This window comes from Nothobranchius furzeri, unplaced genomic scaffold, assembly GCF_043380555.1.
Source record: "Nothobranchius furzeri strain GRZ-AD unplaced genomic scaffold, NfurGRZ-RIMD1 Scf026, whole genome shotgun sequence".
Taxonomy (NCBI): Eukaryota; Metazoa; Chordata; class Actinopteri; order Cyprinodontiformes; family Nothobranchiidae; genus Nothobranchius; species Nothobranchius furzeri.
This window is the reverse complement of record NW_027223043.1, coordinates 545906-571188: the sequence shown is the minus strand read 5'-3', so window position 1 is coordinate 571188 and position 25283 is coordinate 545906.

Sequence of the window (25283 nt, the reverse complement as noted above, 5' to 3'; positions counted from 1 at the left end):
AAGAGTCACAGTCACAGTCCCTCTCCCTCACACAGTCACAGTCACAGTCCCTCTCCCTCACACAGTCAGTCACAGTCCCTCTCCCTCACACAGTCACAGTCCCTCTCCCTCACACAGTCACAGTCCTTCTCCCTCACACAGTCACAGTCACAGTCCCTCTCCCTCACACAGTCACAGTCACAGTCCCTCTCGCTCACACAGTCCCTCACAGTCACACTCCCTCTCCCTCACACAGTCCCTCACAGTCACAGTCACAGTCCCTCTCCCTCACAGAGTCACAGTCACAGTCCCTCTCCCTCACACAGTCACAGTCACAGTCCCTCTCCCTCACACAGTCACAGTCAAGGTCACAGTCCCTCTCCCTCACACAGTAAGAGTCACAGTCACAGTCCCTCTCCCTCACACAGTGACAGTCACAGTCACAGTCACAGTCCCTCTCCCTCACACAGTCACAGTCACAGTCACAGTCCCTCTCCCTCACACAGTCACAGTCACAGTCACAGTCCCTCTCCCTCACACAGTCACAGTCACAGTCCCTCTCCCTCACACAGTCACAGTCCCTCTCCCTCACACAGTCACAGTCCCTCTCCCTCACACAGACAAAGTCCCTTTCCCTCACACAGTCACAGTCCCTCTCCCTCACACAGTCACAGTCCCTCTCCCTCACACAGTCACAGTCCCTCTCCCTCACACAGTCACAGTCACAGTCCCTCTCCCTCACACAGTCACAGTCCCTCTCCCTCACACAGTCACAGTCACAGTCTCTCTCCCTCACACAGTCACAGTCACAGTCCATCTCACTCACACAGTCACAGTCACAGTCCCTCTCCCTCACACAGTCACAGTCACAGTCACAGTCCCTCTCCCTCACACAGTCACAGTCACAGTCCCTCTCCCTCACACAGTCACAGTCACAGTCACAGTCCCTCTCCCTCACACAGTCACAGTCACAGTCCCTCTCAATCACACAGTCACAGTCCCTCTCCCTAACACAGTCACAGTCACAGTCCCTCTCCCTCTCACAGTCCCTCACAGTCACAGTCACAGTCCCTCTCCCTCTCACAGTCCCTCACAGTCACAGTCACAGTCCCTCTCCCTCACACAGTCCCTCACAGTCACAGTCCCTCTCCCTCACACAGTCACAGTCCCTCGCCCTCACACAGTCAAAGTCCCTCTCCCTCACATAGTCACAGTCACAGTCCCTCTCGCTCACACAGTCACAGTCACAGTCCCTCTCCCTCACACAGTCACAGTCCCTCTCCCTCACACAGTCACAGTCCCTCTCCCTGACACAGTCACAGTCCCTCTCCCTCACACAGTCACAGTCACTCTCCCTCACACAGTCACAGTCCCTCTCCCTGACACAGTCACAGTCACAGTCACAGTCCCTCTCCCTCACACAGTCACAGTCACAGTCACAGTCCCTCTCCCTCACACAGTCACAGTCACAGTCCCTCTCCCTCACACAGTCACAGTCACAGTCCCTCTCCCTCACACAGTAAGAGTCACAGTCACAGTCCCTCTCCCTCACACAGTGACAGTCACAGTCACAGTCCCTCTCCCTCACACAGTCACAGTCACAGTCACAGTCCCTCTCCCTCACACAGTAAGAGTCACAGTCATAGTCCCTCTCCCTCACACAGTAAGAGTCACAGTCACAGTCCGTCTCCCTCACACAGTCACAGTCACTGTCCCTCTCCCTCACAAGATCACAGTCACAGTCCCTCTCCCTCACACAGTAAGAGTCACAGTCACAGTCCCTCTCCCTCACACAGTGACAGTCACAGTCACAGTCCCTCTCCCTCACACAGTAAGAGTCACAGTCACGGTCCGTCTCCCTCACACAGTCACAGTCACAGTCCCTCTCGGTCACACAGTCACAGTCACAGTCCCTCTCGGTCACACAGTCACAGTCACAGTCCCTCTCCCTCACAGAGTCACAGTCCCTCTCCCTCACACAGTCACAGTCCCTCTCCCTCACACAGTCAAAGTCCCTCTCCCTCACACAGTCACAGTCACAGTCCCTCTCCCTGACACAGTCACAGTCCCTCTCCCTCACACAGTCACAGTCACAGTCCCTCTCCCTCACACAGTCACAGTCACAGTCACAGTCCCTCTCCCTCACACAGTCACAGTCACAGTCACAGCCCCTCTCCCTCACACAGTCACAGTCACAGTCCCTCTCCCTCACACAGTCACAGTCACAGTCACAGTCCCTCTCCCTCACACAGTCACAGTCACAGTCACAGTCACAGTCCCTCTCCCTCACACAGTTACAGTCACAGTCCCTCTCCCTCACACAGTCACAGTCACAGTCCCTCTCCCTCACACAGTTACAGTCACAGTCACAGTCACAGTCCCTCTCCCTCACACAGTCACAGTCAGAGTCACAGTCCCTCTCCCTCACACAGTCAGTCACAGTCCCTCTCCCTCACACAGTCACAGTCCCTCTCCCTCACACAGTCACAGTCACAGTCACAGTCCCTCTCCCTCACACAGTCACGGTCACAGTCACAGTCCCTCTCCCTCACACAGTCACAGTCCCTCTCCCTCACACAGTCACAGTCACAGTCCCTCTCCCTCACACAGTGACAGTAGCAGTCACAGTCACAGTCCCTCTCCCTCACACAGTCACAGTCACAGTCACAGTCCCTCTCCCTCACACAGTCAGTTACAGTCCCTCTCCCTCACACAGTCACAGTCCCTCTCCCTCACACAGTCAAAGTCCCTCTCCCTCACACAGTCACAGTCACAGTCCCTCTCCCTCAAACAGTCAGTTACAGTCCCTCTCCCTCACACAGTCACAGTCCCTCTCCCTCACACAGACAAAGTCCCTCTCCCTCACAGAGTCACAGTCCCTCTCCCTCACACAGTCACAGTCCCTCTCCCTCACACAGTCACAGTCACAGTCACAGTCCCTCTCCCTCACACAGTCACAGTCCCTCTCCCTCACACAGTCACAGTCCCTCTCCCTCACACAGTCACAGTCCCTCTCCCTCACAGTCACAGTCACAGTCCCTCTCCCTCACACAGTCCCTCACAGTCACAGTCCCTCTCCCTCACACAGTCACAGTCACAGTCCCTCTCCCTCACACAGTCACAGTCACTGTCCCTCTCCCTCACTCAGTCCCTCACAGTCACAGTCACAGTCACAGTCCCTCTCGCTCATACAGTCCCTCACAGTCACAGTCACAGTCCCTCTCCCTCACACAGTCCCTCACAGTCACAGTCACAGTCCCTCTCCCTCACACAGTCCCTCACAGTCACAGTCACAGTCCCTCTCCCTCACACAGTCCCTCACAGTCACAGTCACAGTCCCTCTCCCTCACACAGTCCCTCACAGTCACAGTCCCTCGCCCTCACACAGTCACAGTCACAGACCCTCTCCCTCACACAGTCACAGTCCCTCTCCCTCACACAGTCACAGTCCCTCTCCCTCACACAGTCACAGTCACAGTCCCTCTCCCTCACACAGTCACAGTCACAGTCACAGTCCCTCTCCCTCACACAGTCACAGTCAAAGTCACAGTCCCTCTCCCTCACACAGTCACAGTCACAGTCCCTCTCCCTCACACAGTCACAGTCCCTCTCCCTCACACAGGCCCTCTCCCTCACACAGTCACAGTCTCTCTTCCTCACACAGTCACAGTCACAGTCCCTCTCCCTCACACAGTCACAGTCACAGTCCCTCTCCCTCTCCCTCACACAGTCACAGTCCCTCCCCCTCACACAGTCACAGTCCCTCTCCCTCACACAGTCACAGTCACAATCAAAGTCCCTCTCCCTCACACAGTCACAGTCACAGTCCCTCTCCCTCACACGGTCACCGTCCCTCTCCCTCACACAGTCACAGTCTCTCCCCCTCACACAGTCACAGTCACAATCCCTCTCCCTCACACGATCACCGTCCCTCTCCCTCACACAGTCACAGTCTCTCCCCCTCACACAGACACAGTCACAGTCCCTCTCCCTCACACAGTCACAGTCCCTCTCCCTCACACAGTCACAGTCCCTCTCCCTCACACAGTCACAGTCACAGTCCCTCTCCCTCACACAGTCACAGTCCCTCTCCCTCACACAGTCACAGTCACAGTCCCTCTCCCTCACACGGTCACCGTCCCTCTCCCTCACACAGTCACAGTCTCTCCCCCTCACACAGGCACAGTCACAGTCACAGTCCCTCTCCCTCTCACAGTAACAGTCACAGTCACAGTCCCTCTCCCTCACACAGTCACAGTCACAGTCCCTCTCCCTCACACAGTAACAGTCACAGTCCCTCTCCCTCAAACAGTAACAGTCACAGTCCCTCTCCCTCACACAGTCACAGTCACAGTCCCTCTCCCTCACACAGTCACAGTCCCTCTCCCTCACACAGACACAGTCCCTCTCCCTCACACAGTCACAGTCCCTCTCCCTCACACAGTCACAGTCCCTCTCGCTCACACAGTCACAAAGTCCCTCTCCCTCACACAGTCACAGTCCCTCTCCCTCACACAGTCACAGTCACAGTCCCTCTCCCTCACACAGTCACAGTCCCTCTCCATCACACAGTCACAGTCCCTCGCCCTCACACAGTTACAGTCCCTCTCCCTCACACAGTCACAGTCACAGTCCCTCTCCCTCACACAGTCACAGTCCCTCTCATTCACACAGTCACAGTCACAATCCCTCTCCCTCACACAGTTACAGTCCCTCTCCCTCACACAGTCACAGTCACAGTCCCTCTCCCTCACACAGTCACAGTCCCTCTCCATCACACAGTCACAGTCCCTCGCCCTCACACAGTCACAGTCCCTCTCCCTCACACAGTCACAGTCACAGTCACAGTCCCTCTCCCTCACACAGTCACAGTCCCTCTTCCTCACACAGTCACAGTCCCTCGCCCTCACACAGTCACAGTCCCTCTCCATCACACAGTCACAGTCACAGTCCCTCTCCCTCACACAGTCACAGTCACAGTCACAGTCCCTCTCCCTCACACAGTCACAGTCAGAGTCCCTCTCACTCACACAGTCACAGTCCCTCTACCTCACACAGTCACAGTCCCTCTCCCTCACACATTGACAGTCACAGTCACAGTCCCTCTCCCTCACACAGTCACAGTCACAGTGACAGTCCCTCTCCCTCACACAGTCAGTCAAAGTCCCTCTCCCTCACACAGTAACAGTCACAGTCACAGTCCCTCTCCCTCACACAGTAACAGTCACAGTCCCTCTCCCTCACACAGTCACAGTCCCTCTCCCTCACACAGACACAGTCCCTCTCCCTCACACAGTCACAGTCCCTCTCCCTCACACAGTCACAGTCCCTCTCCCTCACACAGTCACAGTCACAGTCACAGTCCCTCTCGCTCACACAGTCACAGTCACAGTCCCTCTCCCTCACACAGTCACAGTCACAGTCCCTCTCCCTCACACAGGCACAGTCACAGTCACAGTCCCTCTCCCTCACACAGTAACAGTCACAGTCACAGTCCCTCTCCCTCACACAGTAACAGTCACAGTCCCTCTCCCTCACACAGTAACAGTCACAGTCCCTCTCCCTCACACAGTCACAGTCACAGTCCCTCTCCCTCACACAGTCACAGTCCCTCTCCATCACACAGTCACAGTCCCTCGCCCTCACACAGTCACAGTCCCTCTCCCTCACACAGTCACAGTCACAGTCACAGTCCCTCTCCCTCACACAGTCACAGTCCCTCTTCCTCACACAGTCACAGTCCCTCTCCCTCACACAGTCACAGTCACAGTCCCTCTCCCTCACACAGTCACAGTCCCTCTCGCTCACACAGTCACAGTCAAAGTCCCTCTCATTCACACAGTCACAGTCACAATCCCTCTCCCTCACACAGTTACAGTCCCTCTCCCTCACACAGTCACAGTCACAGTCCCTCTCCCTCACACAGTCACAGTCCCTCTCCATCACACAGTCACAGTCCCTCGCCCTCACACAGTCACAGTCCCTCTCCCTCACACAGTCACAGTCACAGTCACAGTCCCTCGCCCTCACACAGTCACAGTCCCTCTCCCTCACACAGTCACAGTCACAGTCCCTCTCCCTCACACAGTCACAGTCAGAGTCCCTCTCCCTCACACAGTCACAGTCCCTCTACCTCACACAGTCACAGTCCCTCTCCCTCACACAGTCAAAGTCCCTCTCCCTCACACAGTCACAGTCACAGTCCCTCTCCCTCACAAAGTCACAGTCCCTCTCCCTCACACAGTAAGAGTCACAGTCACAGTCCCTCTCCCTCACACATTGACAGTCACAGTCCCTCTCCCTCACACAGTCACAGTCACAGTCAGAGTCCCTCTCCCTCACACAGTCAGTCACAGTCCCTCTCCCTCACACAGTCACAGTCACAGTCCCTCTCCCTCACAAAGTCACAGTCACAGTCACAGTCCCTCTCCCTCACACAGTCACAGTCCCTCTCCCTCACACAGTCACAGTCCCTCTCCCTCACACAGTCATAGTCCTTCTCCCTCACACAGTCATAGTCCTTCTCCCTCACACAGTCACAGTCACAGTCCCTCTCCCTCACACAGTCACAGTCACAGTCCCTCTCCCTCACACAGTCACAGTCACAGTCACAGTCCCTCTCACTCACACAGTCACAGTCCCTCTCCCTCACACATTCACAGTCACAGTCACAGTCACAGTCCCTCTCCCTCACACAGTCACAGTCACAGTCCCTCTCCCTCACACAGTCCCTCACAGTCACAGTCACAGTCCCTCTCCCTCACACAGTCACAGTCACAGTCCCTCTCCCTCACACAGTCCCTCACAGTCACAGTCACAGTCATAGTCCCTCTCCCTCACATAGTCACAGTCCCTCTCCCTCACACAGTCCCTCACAGTCACAGTCCCTCTCCCTCACACAGTCCCTCACAGTCACAGTCACAGTCCCTCTTCCTCACACAGTCACAGTCCCTCTCCCTCACACAGTCACAGTCACAGTCCCTCTCCCTCACACAGTCACAGTCACAGTCCCTCTCCCTCACACAGTCCCTCACAGTCACAGTCACAGTCCCTCTCCCTCATACAGTCCCTCACAGTCACAGTCACAGTCCCTCTCCCTCACACAGTCCCTCACAGTCACAGTCACAGTCCCTCTCCCTCACACAGTGCCTCACAGTCAGAGTCAAAGTCCCTCTCCCTCACACAGTCACAGTCACAGTCACAGTCACAATCCCTCTCCCTCACACGGTCACCGTCCCTCTCCCTCACACAGTCACAGTCTCTCCCCCTCACACAGACACAGTCACAGTCCCTCTCCCTCACACAGTCACAGTCCCTCTCCCTCACACAGTCACAGTCCCTCTCCCTCACACAGTCACAGTCACAGTCCCTCTCCCTCACACAGTCACAGTCCCTCTCCCTCACACAGTCACAGTCACAGTCCCTCTCCCTCACACGGTCACCGTCCCTCTCCCTCACACAGTCACAGTCTCTCCCCCTCACACAGGCACAGTCACAGTCACAGTCCCTCTCCCTCTCACAGTAACAGTCACAGTCACAGTCCCTCTCCCTCACACAGTCACAGTCACAGTCCCTCTCCCTCACACAGTAACAGTCACAGTCCCTCTCCCTCAAACAGTAACAGTCACAGTCCCTCTCCCTCACACAGTCACAGTCACAGTCCCTCTCCCTCACACAGTCACAGTCCCTCTCCCTCACACAGACACAGTCCCTCTCCCTCACACAGTCACAGTCCCTCTCCCTCACACAGTCACAGTCCCTCTCGCTCACACAGTCACAAAGTCCCTCTCCCTCACACAGTCACAGTCCCTCTCCCTCACACAGTCACAGTCACAGTCCCTCTCCCTCACACAGTCACAGTCCCTCTCCATCACACAGTCACAGTCCCTCGCCCTCACACAGTTACAGTCCCTCTCCCTCACACAGTCACAGTCACAGTCCCTCTCCCTCACACAGTCACAGTCCCTCTCATTCACACAGTCACAGTCACAATCCCTCTCCCTCACACAGTTACAGTCCCTCTCCCTCACACAGTCACAGTCACAGTCCCTCTCCCTCACACAGTCACAGTCCCTCTCCATCACACAGTCACAGTCCCTCGCCCTCACACAGTCACAGTCCCTCTCCCTCACACAGTCACAGTCACAGTCACAGTCCCTCTCCCTCACACAGTCACAGTCCCTCTTCCTCACACAGTCACAGTCCCTCGCCCTCACACAGTCACAGTCCCTCTCCATCACACAGTCACAGTCACAGTCCCTCTCCCTCACACAGTCACAGTCACAGTCACAGTCCCTCTCCCTCACACAGTCACAGTCAGAGTCCCTCTCACTCACACAGTCACAGTCCCTCTACCTCACACAGTCACAGTCCCTCTCCCTCACACAGTGACAGTCACAGTCACAGTCCCTCTCCCTCACACAGTCACAGTCACAGTGACAGTCCCTCTCCCTCACACAGTCAGTCAAAGTCCCTCTCCCTCACACAGTAACAGTCACAGTCACAGTCCCTCTCCCTCACACAGTAACAGTCACAGTCCCTCTCCCTCACACAGTCACAGTCCCTCTCCCTCACACAGACACAGTCCCTCTCCCTCACACAGTCACAGTCCCTCTCCCTCACACAGTCACAGTCCCTCTCCCTCACACAGTCACAGTCACAGTCACAGTCCCTCTCGCTCACACAGTCACAGTCACAGTCCCTCTCCCTCACACAGTCACAGTCCCTCTCCCTCACACAGGCACAGTCACAGTCACAGTCCCTCTCCCTCACACAGTAACAGTCACAGTCACAGTCCCTCTCCCTCACACAGTAACAGTCACAGTCCCTCTCCCTCACACAGTAACAGTCACAGTCCCTCTCCCTCACACAGTCACAGTCACAGTCACAGTCCCTCTCCCTCACACAGTCACAGTCACAGTCCCTCTCCCTCACACAGTCACAGTCCCTCTCCCTCACACAGACACAGTCCCTCTCCCTCACACAGTCACAGTCCCTCTCCCTCACACAGTCACAGTCCCTCTCGCTCACACAGTCACAGTCAAAGTCCCTCTCCCTCACACAGTCACACTCACAGTCCCTCTCATTCACACAGTCACAGTCACAATCCCTCTCCCTCACACAGTTACAGTCCCTCTCCCTCACACAGTCACAGTCACAGTCCCTCTCCCTCACACAGTCACAGTCCCTCTCCATCACACAGTCACAGTCCCTCGCCCTCACACAGTCACAGTCCCTCTCCCTCACACAGTCACAGTCACAGTCACAGTCCCTCTCCCTCACACAGTCACAGTCCCTCTTCCTCACACAGTCACAGTCCCTCTCCTTCACACAGTCACAGTCACAGTCCCTCTCCCTCACACAGTCACAGTCCCTCTCGCTCACACAGTCACAGTCAAAGTCCCTCTCATTCACACAGTCACAGTCACAATCCCTCTCCCTCACACAGTTACAGTCCCTCTCCCTCACACAGTCACAGTCCCTCTCCCTCACACAGTCACAGTCCCTCTCCCTCACACAGTCACAGTCCCTCTCGCTCACACAGTCACAGTCAAAGTCCCTCTCCCTCACACAGTCACACTCACAGTCCCTCTCATTCACACAGTCACAGTCACAATCCCTCTCCCTCACACAGTTACAGTCACAGTCACAGTCCCTCTCCCTCACACAGTCACAGTCACAGTCCCTCTCCCTCACACAGTCACAGTCCCTCTCCCTCACACAGACACAGTCCCTCTCCCTCACACAGTCACAGTCCCTCTCCCTCACACAGTCACAGTCCCTCTCGCTCACACAGTCACAGTCAAAGTCCCTCTCCCTCACACAGTCACACTCACAGTCCCTCTCATTCACACAGTCACAGTCACAATCCCTCTCCCTCACACAGTTACAGTCCCTCTCCCTCACACAGTCACAGTCACAGTCCCTCTCCCTCACACAGTCACAGTCCCTCTCCATCACACAGTCACAGTCCCTCGCCCTCACACAGTCACAGTCCCTCTCCCTCACACAGTCACAGTCACAGTCACAGTCCCTCTCCCTCACACAGTCACAGTCCCTCTTCCTCACACAGTCACAGTCCCTCTCCCTCACACAGTCACAGTCACAGTCCCTCTCCCTCACACAGTCACAGTCCCTCTTCCTCACACAGTCACAGTCCCTCTCCCTCACACAGTCACAGTCACAGTCCCTCTCCCTCACACAGTTACAGTCAAAGTCCCTCTCATTCACACAGTCACAGTCACAATCCCTCTCCCTCACACAGTTACAGTCCCTCTCCCTCACACAGTCACAGTCACAGTCCCTCTCCCTCACACAGTCACAGTCCCTCTCCATCACACAGTCACAGTCCCTCGCCCTCACACAGTCACAGTCCCTCTCCCTCACACAGTCACAGTCACAGTCACAGTCCCTCGCCCTCACACAGTCACAGTCCCTCTCCCTCACACAGTCACAGTCACAGTCCCTCTCCCTCACACAGTCACAGTCAGAGTCCCTCTCCCTCACACAGTCACAGTCCCTCTACCTCACACAGTCACAGTCCCTCTCCCTCACACAGTCAAAGTCCCTCTCCCTCACACAGTCACAGTCACAGTCCCTCTCCCTCACAAAGTCACAGTCCCTCTCCCTCACACAGTAAGAGTCACAGTCACAGTCCCTCTCCCTCACACATTGACAGTCACAGTCCCTCTCCCTCACACAGTCACAGTCACAGTCAGAGTCCCTCTCCCTCACACAGTCAGTCACAGTCCCTCTCCCTCACACAGTCACAGTCACAGTCCCTCTCCCTCACAAAGTCACAGTCACAGTCACAGTCCCTCTCCCTCACACAGTCACAGTCCCTCTCCCTCACACAGTCACAGTCCCTCTCCCTCACACAGTCATAGTCCTTCTCCCTCACACAGTCATAGTCCTTCTCCCTCACACAGTCACAGTCACAGTCCCTCTCCCTCACACAGTCACAGTCACAGTCCCTCTCCCTCACACAGTCACAGTCACAGTCACAGTCCCTCTCACTCACACAGTCACAGTCCCTCTCCCTCACACATTCTCAGTCACAGTCACAGTCACAGTCCCTCTCCCTCACACAGTCACAGTCACAGTCCCTCTCCCTCACACAGTCCCTCACAGTCACAGTCACAGTCCCTCTCCCTCACACAGTCACAGTCACAGTCCCTCTCCCTCACACAGTCCCTCACAGTCACAGTCACAGTCATAGTCCCTCTCCCTCACATAGTCACAGTCCCTCTCCCTCACACAGTCCCTCACAGTCACAGTCCCTCTCCCTCACACAGTCCCTCACAGTCACAGTCACAGTCCCTCTTCCTCACACAGTCACAGTCCCTCTCCCTCACACAGTCACAGTCACAGTCCCTCTCCCTCACACAGTCACAGTCACAGTCCCTCTCCCTCACACAGTCCCTCACAGTCACAGTCACAGTCCCTCTCCCTCATACAGTCCCTCACAGTCACAGTCACAGTCCCTCTCCCTCACACAGTCCCTCACAGTCACAGTCACAGTCCCTCTCCCTCACACAGTGCCTCACAGTCAGAGTCAAAGTCCCTCTCCCTCACACAGTCACAGTCACAGTCAAAGTCACAGTCCCTCTCCCTCACACAGTCACAGTCCCTCACCCTCACACAGTCACAGTCCCTCTCCCTCACACAGTCAAAGTCCCTCTCCCTCACACAGTCACAGTCCCTCTACCTCACACAGTCACAGTCCCTCTCCCTCACACAGTCACAGTCCCTCTCCCTCACACAGTCACAGTCACAGTCCCTCTCCCTCACACAGTAAGAGTCACAGTCACAGTCCCTCTCCCTCACACAGTCACAGTCACAGTCCCTCTCCCTCACACAGTAAGAGTCACAGTCACAGTCCCTCTCCCTCACACAGTCACAGTCCCTCTCCCTCACACAGTCACAGTCACAGTCCCTCTCCCTCACACAGTAAGAGTCACAGTCACAGTCCCTCTCCCTCACACAGTCACAGTCACAGTCCCTCTCCCCGACACAGTCACAGTCCCTCTCCCTCACACAGTCACAGTCACAGTCAACGTCCCTCTCCCTCACACAGTCACAGTCCCTCTCCCTCACACAGTCACAGTCACAGTCCCTCTCCCTCACACAGTAAGAGTCACAGTCACAGTCCCTCTCCCTCACACAGTCACAGTCACAGTCACAGTCCCTCTCCCTCACACAGTCAGTCACAGTCCCTCTCCCTCACACAGTCCCTCACAGTCACAGTCACAGTCCCTCTCCCTCACACAGTCCCTCACAGTCACAGTCACAGTCCCTCTCCCTCACACAGTCCCTCACAGTCACAGTCCCTCTCCCTCACACAGTCAGTCACAGTCCCTCTCCCTCACATAGTCACAGTCCCTCTCCCTCACACAGTTCCTCACAGTCACAGTCACAGTCCCTCTCCCTCACACAGTCCTTCACAGTCACAGTCCCTCTCCCTCACACAGTCCCTCACAGTCACAGTCCCTCTCCCTAACACAGTCCCTCACAGTCACAGTCCCTCTCCCTCACACAGTCACAGTCACAGTCACAGTCCCTCTCCCTCACACAGTGCCTCACAGTCACAGTCACAGTCACTCTCCCTCATACAGTCCCTCACAGTCACAGTCACAGTCCCTCTCCCTCACACAGTCCCTCACACTCACAGTCCCTCTCCCTCACACAGTCCCTCACAGTCACAGTCACAGTCCCTCTCCCTCACACAGTCCCTCACAGTCACATTCACAGTCCCTCTCCCTCACACAGTCCCTCACAGTCACAGTCCCTCTCCCTCACACAGTCACAGTCACAGTCCCTCTCCCTCACACAGTCCCTCACAGTCACAGTCACAGTCAACGTCCCTCTCCCTCATACAGTCCCTCACAGTCACAGTCACAGTCCCTCTCCCTCACACAGTGCCTCACAGTCACAGTCACAGTCCCTCTCCCTCACACAGTCACAGTCACAGTCACAGTCACAGTCCCTCTCCCTCACACAGTCACAGTCCCTCTCCCTCACACAGTCACAGTTCCTCGCCCTCACACAGTCACAGTCCCTCTCCCTCACACAGTCACAGTCCCTCTCCCTCACTCACTCACAGTCACAGTCCCTCTCCCTCACACAGTCACAGTCACAGTCCCTCTCGCTCACACAGTCACAGTCCCTCTCCCTCACACACTCTCAGTCACAGTCCCTCTCCCTCACACAGTCACAGTCACAGTCCCTCTCCCTCACACAGACACAGTCCCTCTCCCTCACACACTCACAGTCACAGTCCCTCTCCCTCACACAGTCACAGTCACAGTCCCTCTACCTCACACAGTCACAGTCCCTCTCCCTGACACAGTCACAGTCACAGTCAACGTCCCTCTCCCTCACACAGTCACAGTCCCTCTCCCTCACACAGTCACAGTCCCTCTCCCTCACACAGTCACAGTCAACGTCCCTCTCCCTCACACAGTCACAGTCCCTCTCCCTCACACAGTCACAGTCACAGTCCCTCTCCCTCACACAGTAAGAGTCACAGTCACAGTCCCTCTCCCTCACACAGTCACAGTCACAGTCCCTCTCCCTCACACAGTCACAGTCCCTCTCCCTCACACAGACACAGTCCCTCTCCCTCACACAGTCACAGTCCCTCTCCCTCACACAGTCATTGTCACAGTCCCTCTCCCTCACACAGTCAGTCACAGTCCCTCTCCCTCACACAGTCACAGTCCCTCTCCCTCACACAGTCACAATCACAGTCCCTCTCCCTCACAAAATCAGTCACAGTCCCTCTCCCTCACACAGTCACAGTCCCTCTCCCTCACACAGACACAGTCCCTCTCCCTCACAGAGTCACAGTCCCTCTCCCTCACACAGTCATAGTCCTTCTCCCTCACACAGTCACAGTCACAGTCCCTCTCCCTCACACAGTCACAGTCACAGTCACAGTCCCTCTCCCTCACACAGTCACAGTCACAGTCCCTCTCCCTCACACAGTAACAGTCACAGTCCCTCTCCCTCACACAGTCACAGTCACAGTCACAGTCCCTCTCCCTCACACAGTCACAGTCCCTCTCCCTCACACAGTCACAGTCCCTCTCCCTCACACAGTCACAGTCCCTCTCCCTCACACAGTCACAGTCCCTCTCGCTCACACAGTCACAGTCAAAGTCCCTCTCCCTCACACAGTCACACTCACAGTCCCTCTCGCTTACACAGTCACAGTCACAATCCCTCTCCCTCACACAGTTACAGTCCCTCTCCCTCACACAGTCACAGTCACAGTCACAGTCCCTCTCCCTCACACAGTCACAGTCCCTCTCCCTCACACAGTCACAGTCCCTCGCCCTCACACAGTCACAGTCCCTCTCCCTCACACAGTCACAGTCACAGTCACAGTCACAGTCCCTCTCCCTCACACAGTCACAGTCCCTCTCCCTCACACAGTCACAGTCCCTCGCCCTCACACAGTCACAGTCCCTCTCTCTCACACAGTCACAGTCACAGTCCCTCTCCCTCACACAGTCACAGTCACAGTGCCTCTCCCTCACACAGTCACAGTCACAGTCCCTCTCCCTCACACAGTCACAGTCCCTCTCCCTCACACAGTCACAGTCACAGTCCCTCTCCCTCACACAGTCACAGTCACAGTCCCTCTCCCTCACACAGTCACAGTCACAGTCACAGTCACAGTCCCTCTCCCTCACACAGTCACAGTCACAGTCCCTCTCCCTCACACAGTCACAGTCACAGTCCCTCTCGCTCACACAGTCACAGTCACAGTCCCTCTCCCTCACACAGTCAAAGTCCCTCTCCCTGACACAGTCACAGTCACAGTCAACGTCCCTCTCCCTCACACAGTCACAGTCCCTCTCCCTCACACAGTCACAGTCACAGTCCCTCTCCCTGACACAGTCACAGTCACAGTCAACGTCCCTCTCCCTCACACAGTCACAGTCCCTCTCCCTCACACAGTCACAGTCACAGTCCCTCTCCCTCACACAGTCCCTCACAGTCACAGTCACAGTCACAGTCCCTCGCCCTCACACACGGCCTCACAGTCACAGTCCCTCTCCCTCACACAGTCACAGTCACAGTCACAGTCCCTCTCCCTCACACAGTCACAGTCCCTCTCCCTCACACAGTCACAGTCCCTCTCCCTCACACAGTCACAGTCCCTCTCCCTCACACAGTCACAATCACAGTCACAGTCCATCTCCCTCACACAGTCACAGTCACAGTCCCTCTCCCTCACACAGTCACAATCACAGTCACAGTCCCTCTCGCTCACACAGTCACAGTCACAGTCCCTCTCCCTCACACAGTCACAGTCCCTCTACCTCACACAGTCACAGTCCCTCTCCCTCACACAGTCAAAGTCCCTCTCCCTCACACAGTCACAGTCACAGTCCCTCTCCCTGACACAGTCACAGTCACAGTCAACGTCCCTCTCCCTCACACAGTCACAGTCCCTCTCCATCACACAGTCACAGTCACAGTCCCTCTCCCTCACACAGTCACAGTCCCTCTCCCTCACACAGTCACAGTCCCTCGCCCTCACACAGTCACAGTCCCTCTCCCTCACACAGTCACAGTCCCTCTCCCTCACACACTCACAGTCACAGTCCCTCTCCCTCACACAGTCACAGTCACAGTCCCTCTCGCTCACACAGTCACAGTCCCTCTCCCTCACACACTCACAGTCACAGGCCCTCTCCCTCACACAGTCACAGTCACAGTCCCTCTCCCTCACACAGTCACAGTCCCTCTCCCTCACACACTCACAGTCACAGTCCCTCTCCCTCACACAGTCACAGTCACAGTCCCTCTCCCTCACACAGTCACAGTCACAGTCCCTCTCCCTCACACACTCACAGTCACAGGCCCTCTCCCTCACACAGTCACAGTCACAGTCCCTCTCCCTCACACAGACACAGTCCCTCTCCCTCACACAGTCACAGTCCCTCTCCCTCACACAGTCACAGTCCCTCTCCCTCACACAGTCACAGTCACAGTCCCTCTCGCTCACACAGTCACAGTCACAGTCCCTCTCCCTCACACAGTCACAGTCACAGTCCCTCTCCCTCACACAGGCACAGTCACAGTCACAGTCCCTCTCCCTCACACAGTAACAGTCACAGTCCCTCTCCCTCACACAGTCACAGTCACAGTCCCTCTCCCTCACACAGTCACAGTCACAGTCCCTCTCCCTCACACAGTCAAAGTCCCTCTCCCTGACACAGTCACAGTCACAGTCAACGTCCCTCTCCCTCACACAGTCACAGTCCCTCTCCCTCACACAGTCACAGTCACAGTCCCTCTCCCTGACACAGTCACAGTCACAGTCAACGTCCCTCTCCCTCACACAGTCACAGTCCCTCTCCCTCACACAGTCACAGTCACAGTCCCTCTCCCTCACACAGTCCCTCACAGTCACAGTCACAGTCACAGTCCCTCGCCCTCACACACGGCCTCACAGTCACAGTCCCTCTCCCTCACACAGTCACAGTCACAGTCACAGTCCCTCTCCCTCACACAGTCACAGTCCCTCTCCCTCACACAGTCACAGTCCCTCTCCCTCACACAGTCACAGTCCCTCTCCCTCACACAGTCACAATCACAGTCACAGTCCATCTCCCTCACACAGTCACAGTCACAGTCCCTCTCCCTCACACAGTCACAATCACAGTCACAGTCCCTCTCGCTCACACAGTCACAGTCACAGTCCCTCTCCCTCACACAGTCACAGTCCCTCTACCTCACACAGTCACAGTCCCTCTCCCTCACACAGTCAAAGTCCCTCTCCCTCACACAGTCACAGTCACAGTCCCTCTCCCTCACACAGTCACAGTCACAGTCCCTCTCCCTCACACAGTCACAATCACAGTCACAGTCCATCTCCCTCACACAGTCACAGTCACAGTCCCTCTCCCTCACACAGTCACAATCACAGTCACAGTCCCTCTCGCTCACACAGTCACAGTCACAGTCCCTCTCCCTCACACAGTCACAGTCCCTCTACCTCACACAGTCACAGTCCCTCTCCCTCACACAGTCACAGTCCCTCTCCATCACACAGTCACAGTCACAGTCCCTCTCCCTCACACAGTCACAGTCACAGTCACAGTCCCTCTCCCTCACACAGTCACAGTCACAGTCCCTCTCCCTCACACAGTCACAGTCACAGTCCCTCTCCCTCACACATTGACAGTCACAGTCCCTCTCCCTCACACAGTCACAGTCACAGTGACAGTCCCTCTCCCTCACACAGACACAGTCCCTCTCCCTCACAGAGTCACAGTCCCTCTCCCTCACACAGTCACAGTCCCTCTCCCTCACACAGACACAGTCCCTCTCCCTCACAGAGTCACAGTCCCTCTCCCTCAAACAGTCATAGTCCTTCTCCCTCACACAGTCACAGTCACAGTCCCTCTCCCTCACACAGTCACAGTCACAGTCCCTCTCCCTCACACAGTCACAGTCACAGTCACAGTCCCTCTCCCTCACACAGTCACAGTCCCTCTCCCTCACACAGTCCCTCACAGTCACATTCACAGTCCCTCTCGCTCACACAGTCCCTCACAGTCACAGTCCCTCTCCCTCACACAGTCACAGTCACAGTCCCTCTCCCTCACACAGTCACAGTCACAGTCCCTCTCCATCATACAGTCCCTCACAGTCACAGTCACAGTCCCTCTCCCTCACACAGTCCCTCACAGTCACAGTCACAGTCCCTCTCCCTCACACAGTGCCTCACAGTCAGAGTCAAAGTCCCTCTCCCTCACACAGTCACAGTCACAGTCAAAGTCACAGTCCCTCTCCCTCTTACAGTCACAGTCCCTCACCCTCACACAGTCACAGTCCCTCTCCCTCACACAGTCACAGTCCCTCTCCCTCACACACTCACAGTCACAGTCCCTCTCCCTCACACAGTCACAGTCACAGTCCCTCTCGCTCACACAGTCACAGTCACAGTCCCTCTCCCTCACACAGTCACAGTCCCTCTACCTCACACAGTCACAGTCTCTCTCCCTCACACAGTCAAAGTCCCTCTACCTCACACAGTCACAGTCACAGTCCCTCTCCCCGACACAGACACAGTCCCTCTCCCTCACACAGTCACAGTCAACGTCCCTCTCCCTCACACAGTCACAGTCCCTCTCCCTCACACAGTCACAGTCACAGTCACAGTCCCTCTCCCTCACACAGTCACAGTCACAGTCACAGTCCCTCTCCCTCACACAGTAAGAGTCACAGTCACAGTGCCTCTCCCTCACACAGTCACAGTCACAGTCACAGTCCCTCTCCCTCACACAGTCAGTCACAGTCCCTCTCCCTCACACAGTCACAGTCCCTCTCCCTCACACAGTCCCTCACAGTCACAGTCACAGTCCCTCTCCCTCACACAGTCCCTCACAGTCACAGTCCCTCTCCCTCACACAGTCACAGTCACAGTCACAGTCCCTCTCCCTCACACAGTCAAAGTCACAGTCCCTCTCCCTCATACAGTCCCTCACAGTCACAGTCCCTCTCCCTCACACAGTCCCTCACAGTCACAGTCACAGTCCCTCTCCCTCACACAGTCCCTCACAGTCACAGTCCCTCTCCCTCACACAGTCCCTCACAGTCACATTCACAGTCCCTCTCCCTCACACAGTCCCTCACAGTCACAGTCCCTCTCCCTCACACAGTCACAGTCACAGTCACAGTCCCTCTCCCTCACACAGTCACAGTCACAGTCCCTCTGCCTCACACAGTCCCTCACAGTCACAGTCACAGTCCCTCTCCCTCACACAGTCCCTCACAGTCACAGTCCCTCTCCCTCACACAGTGCCTCACAGTCACAGTCACAGTCCCTCTCCCTCACAAAGTCACAGTCACAGTCACAGTCACAGTCCCTCTCCCTCACACAGTCACAGTCCCTCTCCCTCACACAGTCACAGTCCCTCGCCCTCACACAGTCACAGTCCCTCTCCCTCACACACTCACAGTCCCTCTCCCTCACACACTCACAGTCACAGTCCCTCTCCCTCACACAGTCACAGTCACAGTCCCTCTCGATCACACAGTCACAGTCCCTCTCCCTCACACACTCACAGTCACAGGCCCTCTCCCTCACACAGTCACAGTCACAGTCCCTCTCCCTCACACAGTCACAGTCCCTCTCCCTCACACACTCACAGTCACAGTCCCTCTCCCTCAAACAGTCACAGTCACAGTCCCTCTCCCTCCCACAGTCACAGTCACATTCCCTCTCCCTCACACAGTCACAGTCGCATTCACAGTCCCTCTCCCTCACACAGTCACAGTCACAGTTCCTTTCCCTCACACAGTCACAGTCCCTCTCCCTCACACAGTCACAGTCACAGGCCCTCTCCCTCACACAGTCACAATCCCTCTCCCTCACACAGTCCCTCTCCCTCACACAGTCAAAGTCCCTCTCCCTCACACAGTCACAGTCACAGTCCCTCTCCCTCACACAGTCCCTCACAGTCACAGTCCCTCTCCCTCACACAGTCCCTCACAGTCACAGTCACAGTCCCTCTCCCTCACACAGTCCCTCACAGTCACAGTCCCTCTCCCTCACACAGTCACAGTCACAGTCCCTCTCCCTCACACAGTCACTCACAGTCACAGTCACAGTCAACGTCCCTCTCCCTCATACAGTCCCTCACAGTCACAGTCACAGTCCCTCTCCCTCACACAGTCCCTCACAGTCACAGTCACAGTCCCTCTCCCTCACAAAGTCACAGTCACAGTCACAGTCCCTCTCCCTCACACAGTCACAGTCCCTCTCCCTCACACAGTCACAGTCCCTCGCCCTCACACAGTCACAGTCCCTCTCCCTCACACAGTCACAGTCCCTCTCCCTCACACACTCACAGTCACAGTCCCTCTCCCTCACACAGTCACAGTCACAGTCCCTCTCCCTCACACAGTCACAGTCCCTCTCCCTCACACACTCACAGTCACAGTCCCTCTCGCTCACACAGTCACAGTCCCTCTCCCTCACACACTCACAGTCACAGTCACTCTCCCTCACACAGTCACAGTCACAGTCCCTCTCCCTCACACACTCACAGTCCCTCTCCCTCACACACTCACAGTCACAGTCCCTCTCCCTCACACAGTCACAGTCACAGTCCCTCTCCCTCACACAGTCACAGTCACAGTCACAGTCCCTCTCCCTCACACAGTCACAGTCACATTCACAGTCCCTCTCCCTCACACAGTCACAGTCACAGTTCCTTTCCCTCACACAGTCACAGTCCCTCGCCATCACAAAGTCACAGTCCCTCTCCCTCACACAGTCACAGTCACAGTCACAGGCCCTCTCCCTCACACAGTCACAGTCCCTCTCCCTCACACAGTCACAGTCCCTCTCCCTCATACAGTCCCTCTCCCTCACACAGTCAAAGTCACAGTCCCTCTCCCTGACACAGTCACAGACACAGTCACAGTCACAGTCCCTCTCCCTCACACAGGCACAGTCACAGTCACAGTCACAGTCCCTCTCCCTCACACAGTCACAGTCCCTCTCCCTCACACAGTCCCTCTCCCTCACACAGTCAAAGTCACAGTCCCTCTCCCTGACACAGTCACAGACACAGTCACAGTCACAGTCCCTCTCCCTCACACAGGCACAGTCACAGTCACAATCACAGTCCCTCTCCCTCACAAAGTCACAGAAACAGTCACAGTCACAGTCCCTCTCCCTCACAGAGTCACAGTAACAGTCCCTCTCCCTCACACAGTCACAGTCACAGTCCCTCTCCCTCACACAGTCACAGTCCCTCTCCCTCACACAGTCACAGTCACTCTCCCTCACACAGTCACAGTCCCTCTCGCTCACACAGTCACAGTCAAAGTCCCTCTCCCTCACACAGTCACACTCACAGTCCCTCTCCCTCACACAGACACAGTCCCTCTCCCTCACACAGACACAGTCCCTCTCCCTCACACAGTCACAGTCCCTCTCCCTCACACAGTCACAGTCCCTCTCCCTCACACAGTCACAGTCCCTCTCCCTAACAGAGTCACAGTCCCTCTCCCTCACACAGTCACAGTCACAGTCACAGTACCTGTCCCTCACACAGTCCCTCAAAGTCACAGTCACAGTCCCTCTCCCTCACACAGTCACAGTCACAGTACCTGTCCCTCACACAGGCACAGTCACAGTCCCTCTCCCTCACACAGTCACAGTCACAGTCACAGTACCTGTCCCTCACACAGTCCCTCAAAGTCACAGTCACAGTCCCTCTCCCTCACACAGTCACAGTCACAGTACCTGTCCCTCACACAGGCACAGTCACAGTCCCTCTCCCTGACACAGTCACAGTCACAGTCCCTCTCCCTCACAAAGTCAGTCACAGTCCCTCTCCCTCACACAGTCACAGTCATAGTCCCTCTCCCTCACACAGTCAGTCACAGTCCCTCTCCCTCACACAGACACAGTCCCTCTCCCTAACAGAGTCACAGTCCCTCTCCCTCACACAGTCACAGTCCCTCTCCCTCACACAGTCACAGTCACAGTCCCTCTCCCTCACACAGTCACAGTCACAGTCACAGTCCCTCTCCCTCACACAGTCACATTCACAGTCACAGTCCCTCTCCCTCACAGTCACAGTCACAGTCCCTCTCCCTCACACAGTCACAGTCACAGTCACAGTCCCTCTCCCTCACACAGTCACTGTCACAGTCACAGTCCCTCTCCATCACACAGTCACAGTCACAGTCACAGTCCCTCTCCCTCACACAGTCACAGTCCCTCGCCCTCACACAGTCACAGTCCCTCTCCCTCACACAGTCACAGTCCCTCTCCCTCACACAGTCACAGTCACAGTCCCTCTCGCTCACACAGTCACAGTCACAGTCCCTCTCCCTCACACAGTCATAGTCCCTCTCCCTCACACAGTCCCTCTCCCTCACACAGTCAAAGTCCCTCTCCCTCACACAGTCACAGTCAAAGTCCCTCTCCCTCACACAGTCACAGTCACAGTCACAGTCCCTCTCCCTCACACAGTCACAGTTACAGTCACAGTCACAGTCCCTCTCCCTCACAAAGTCACATAAACAGTCACAGTCACAGTCCATCTCCCTCACACAGTCACAGTCCCTCTCCCTCACACAGTCACAGTCCCTCGCCCTCACACAGTCACAGTCCCTCTCCCTCACACAGTCACAGTCCCTCTCCCTCACACAGTCACAATCACAGTCACAGTCCCTCTCCCTCACACAGTCACAGTCACAGTCCCTCTCCCTCACACAGTCACAGTCACAGTCCCTCTCCCTCACACAGTCACAGTCACAGTCCCTCTCCCTCACACAGTCACAGTCCCTCTCCCTCACACAGTCACAGTCCCTCGCCCTCACACAGTCACAGTCCCTCTCCCTCACACAGTCACAGTCCCTCTCCCTCACACAGTCACAATCACAGTCACAGTCCCTCTCCCTCACACAGTCACAGTCACAGTCCCTCTCCCTCACACAGTCACAGTCACAGTCCCTCTCCCTCACACAGTCACAGTCACAGTCCCTCTCCCTCACACAGTCACAGTCCCTCTACCTCACACAGTCACAGTCCCTCTCCCTCACACAGTCACAGTCAAAGTCCCTCTCCCTGACACAGTCACAGTCACAGTCAATGTCCCTCTCCCTCACACAGTCACAGTCCCTCTCCCTCACACAGTCACAGTCACAGTCCCTCTCCCTCACACAGTCACAGTCCCTCTACCTCACACAGTCACAATCCCTCTCCCTCACACAGTCACAGTCACAGTCACAGTCCCTCTCCCTCACACAGACACAGTCCCTCTCCCTCACAGAGTCACAGTCCCTCTCCCTCACACAGTCACAGTCACAGTCCCTCTCCCTCACACAGTCACAGTCACAGTCCCTCTCCCTCACACAGTCACAGTCACAGACCCTCTCCCTCACACAGTCACAGTCCCTCTCCCTCACACAGTCACAGTCCCTCGCCCTCACACAGTCACAGTCCCTCTCCCTCACACAGTCACAGTCCCTCTCCCTCACACAGTCACAGTCACAGTCCCTCTCGCTCACACAGTCACAGTCACAGTCCCTCTCCCTCACACAGTCACAGTCCCTCTCCCTCACACAGTCACAGTCACAGTCACAGTCACAGTCCCTCTCCCTCACACAGTCACAGTCTCAGTCCCTCTCCCTCACACAGTCAGTCACAGTCCCTCTCCCTCACACAGTCACAATCCCTCTCCCTCACACAGACACAGTCCCTCTCCCTCACAGAGTCACAGTCCCTCTCCCTCACACAGTCATAGTCCTTCTCCCTCACACAGTCACAGTCACAGTCCCTCTCCCTCACACAGTCACAGTCACAGTCACAGTCCCTCTCCCTCACACAGTCACAGTCACAGTCACAGTCCTTCTCCCTCACACAGTCACAGTCACAGTCCCTCTCCCTCACACAGTAACGGTCCCTCGCCCTCACACAGTCACAGTCCCTCTCCCTCACACAGTCACAGTCCCTCTCCCTCACACAGTCAGTGTCACAGTCCCTCTCGCTCACACAGTCACAGTCACAGTCCCTCTCCCTCACACAGTCACAGTCCCTCTCCCTCACACAGTCACAGTCCCTCTCCCTCACACAGTCACAGTCCCTCTCCCTCACACAGTCCCTCTCCCTCACACAGTCACAGTCACAGTCCCTCTCCCTGACACAGTCACTTTCACAGTCACAGTCACAGTCCCTCTCCCTCACACAGTTAAAGTCACAGTCACAGTCCCAGTCCCTCTCCTTCACACAGTCACAGTCACAGTCACAGTCCCTCTCCCTCACACAGTCACAGTCACAGTCCCTCTCCCTCACAGAGTCACAGTCCCTCTCCCTTACACAGTCATAGTCCTTCTCCCTCACACAGTCACAGTCACAGTCCCTCTCCCTCACACAGTCACAGTCACAGTCCCTATCCCTCACACAGTCACAGTCACAGTCCCTCTCCCTCACACAGTCACAGTCACAGTCCCTCTCCCTCACACAGTCACAGTCCCTCTCCCTCACACAGTCACAATCACAGTCACAGTCCGTCTCCCTCACACAGTCACAGTCCCTCTCCCTCACACAGTCACAGTCCCTCGCCCTCACACAGTCACAGTCCCTCTCCCTCACACTTTCACAGTCCCTCTCCCTCACACAGTCACAGTCACAGTCCCTCTCACTCACACAGTCACAGTCACAGTTCCTCTCCCTCACACAGTCACAGTCCCTCTCCCTCACACAGTCACAGTCCCTCTCCCTCACACAGTCCCTCTCCCTCACACAGTCAAAGTCCCTCTCCCTCACACAGTCACAGTCACAGTCCCTCTCCCTGACACAGTCACAGTCACAGTCACAGTCCCTCTCCCTCACACAGTCACAGTCACAGTCAAAGTCACAGTCCCTCTCCCTCACACAGTTACAGTCACAGTCACAGTCCCTCTCCCTCACACAGTCACAGTCACAGTCAAAGTCACAGTCCCTCTCCCTCACACAGTTACAGTCACAGTCACAGTCCCTCTCCCTCACAAAGTCACAGAAACAGTCACAGTCACAGTCCCTCTCCCTCACACAGTAACAGTCACAGTCACAGTCCCTCTCCCTCACACAGTCACAGTCCCTCTCCCTCACACAGTCACAGTCCCTCTCCCTCACACAGTCACAGTCACAGTCCCTCTCGTTCACACAGTCACACTCACAGTCCCTCTCGCTCACACAGTCACAGTCACAATCCCTCTCCCTCACACAGTCACAGTCACAGTCCCTCTCCCTCACACAGTCACAGTCCCTCTCACTCACACAGTCACAGTCCCTCGCCCTCACACAGTCACAGTCCCTCGCCCTCACACAGTCACAATCACAGTCACAGTCCCTCTCCCTCACACAGTCACAGTCACAGTCCCTCTCCCTCACACAGTCACAGTCACAGTCCCTCTCGCTCACACAGTCACAGTCACAGTCCCTCTCCCTCACACAGTCACAGTCCCTCTACCTCACACAGTCACAGTCCCTCTCCCTCACACAGTCACAGTCACAGTCCCTCTCCCTCACACAGTCACAGTCCCTCGCCCTCACACAGTCACAGTCACAGTCAACGTCCCTCTCCCTCACACAGTCACAGTCACAGTCAACGTCCCTCTCCCTCACACAGTCACAGTCCCTCTTCCTCACACAGTCCCTCACAGTCACAGTCACAGTCCCTCTCCCTCACACAGTCCCTCACAGTCACAGTCCCTTTCCCTCACACAGTCACAGTCCCTCTCCCTCACACAGTCCCTCACAGTCACAGTCCCTCTCCCTC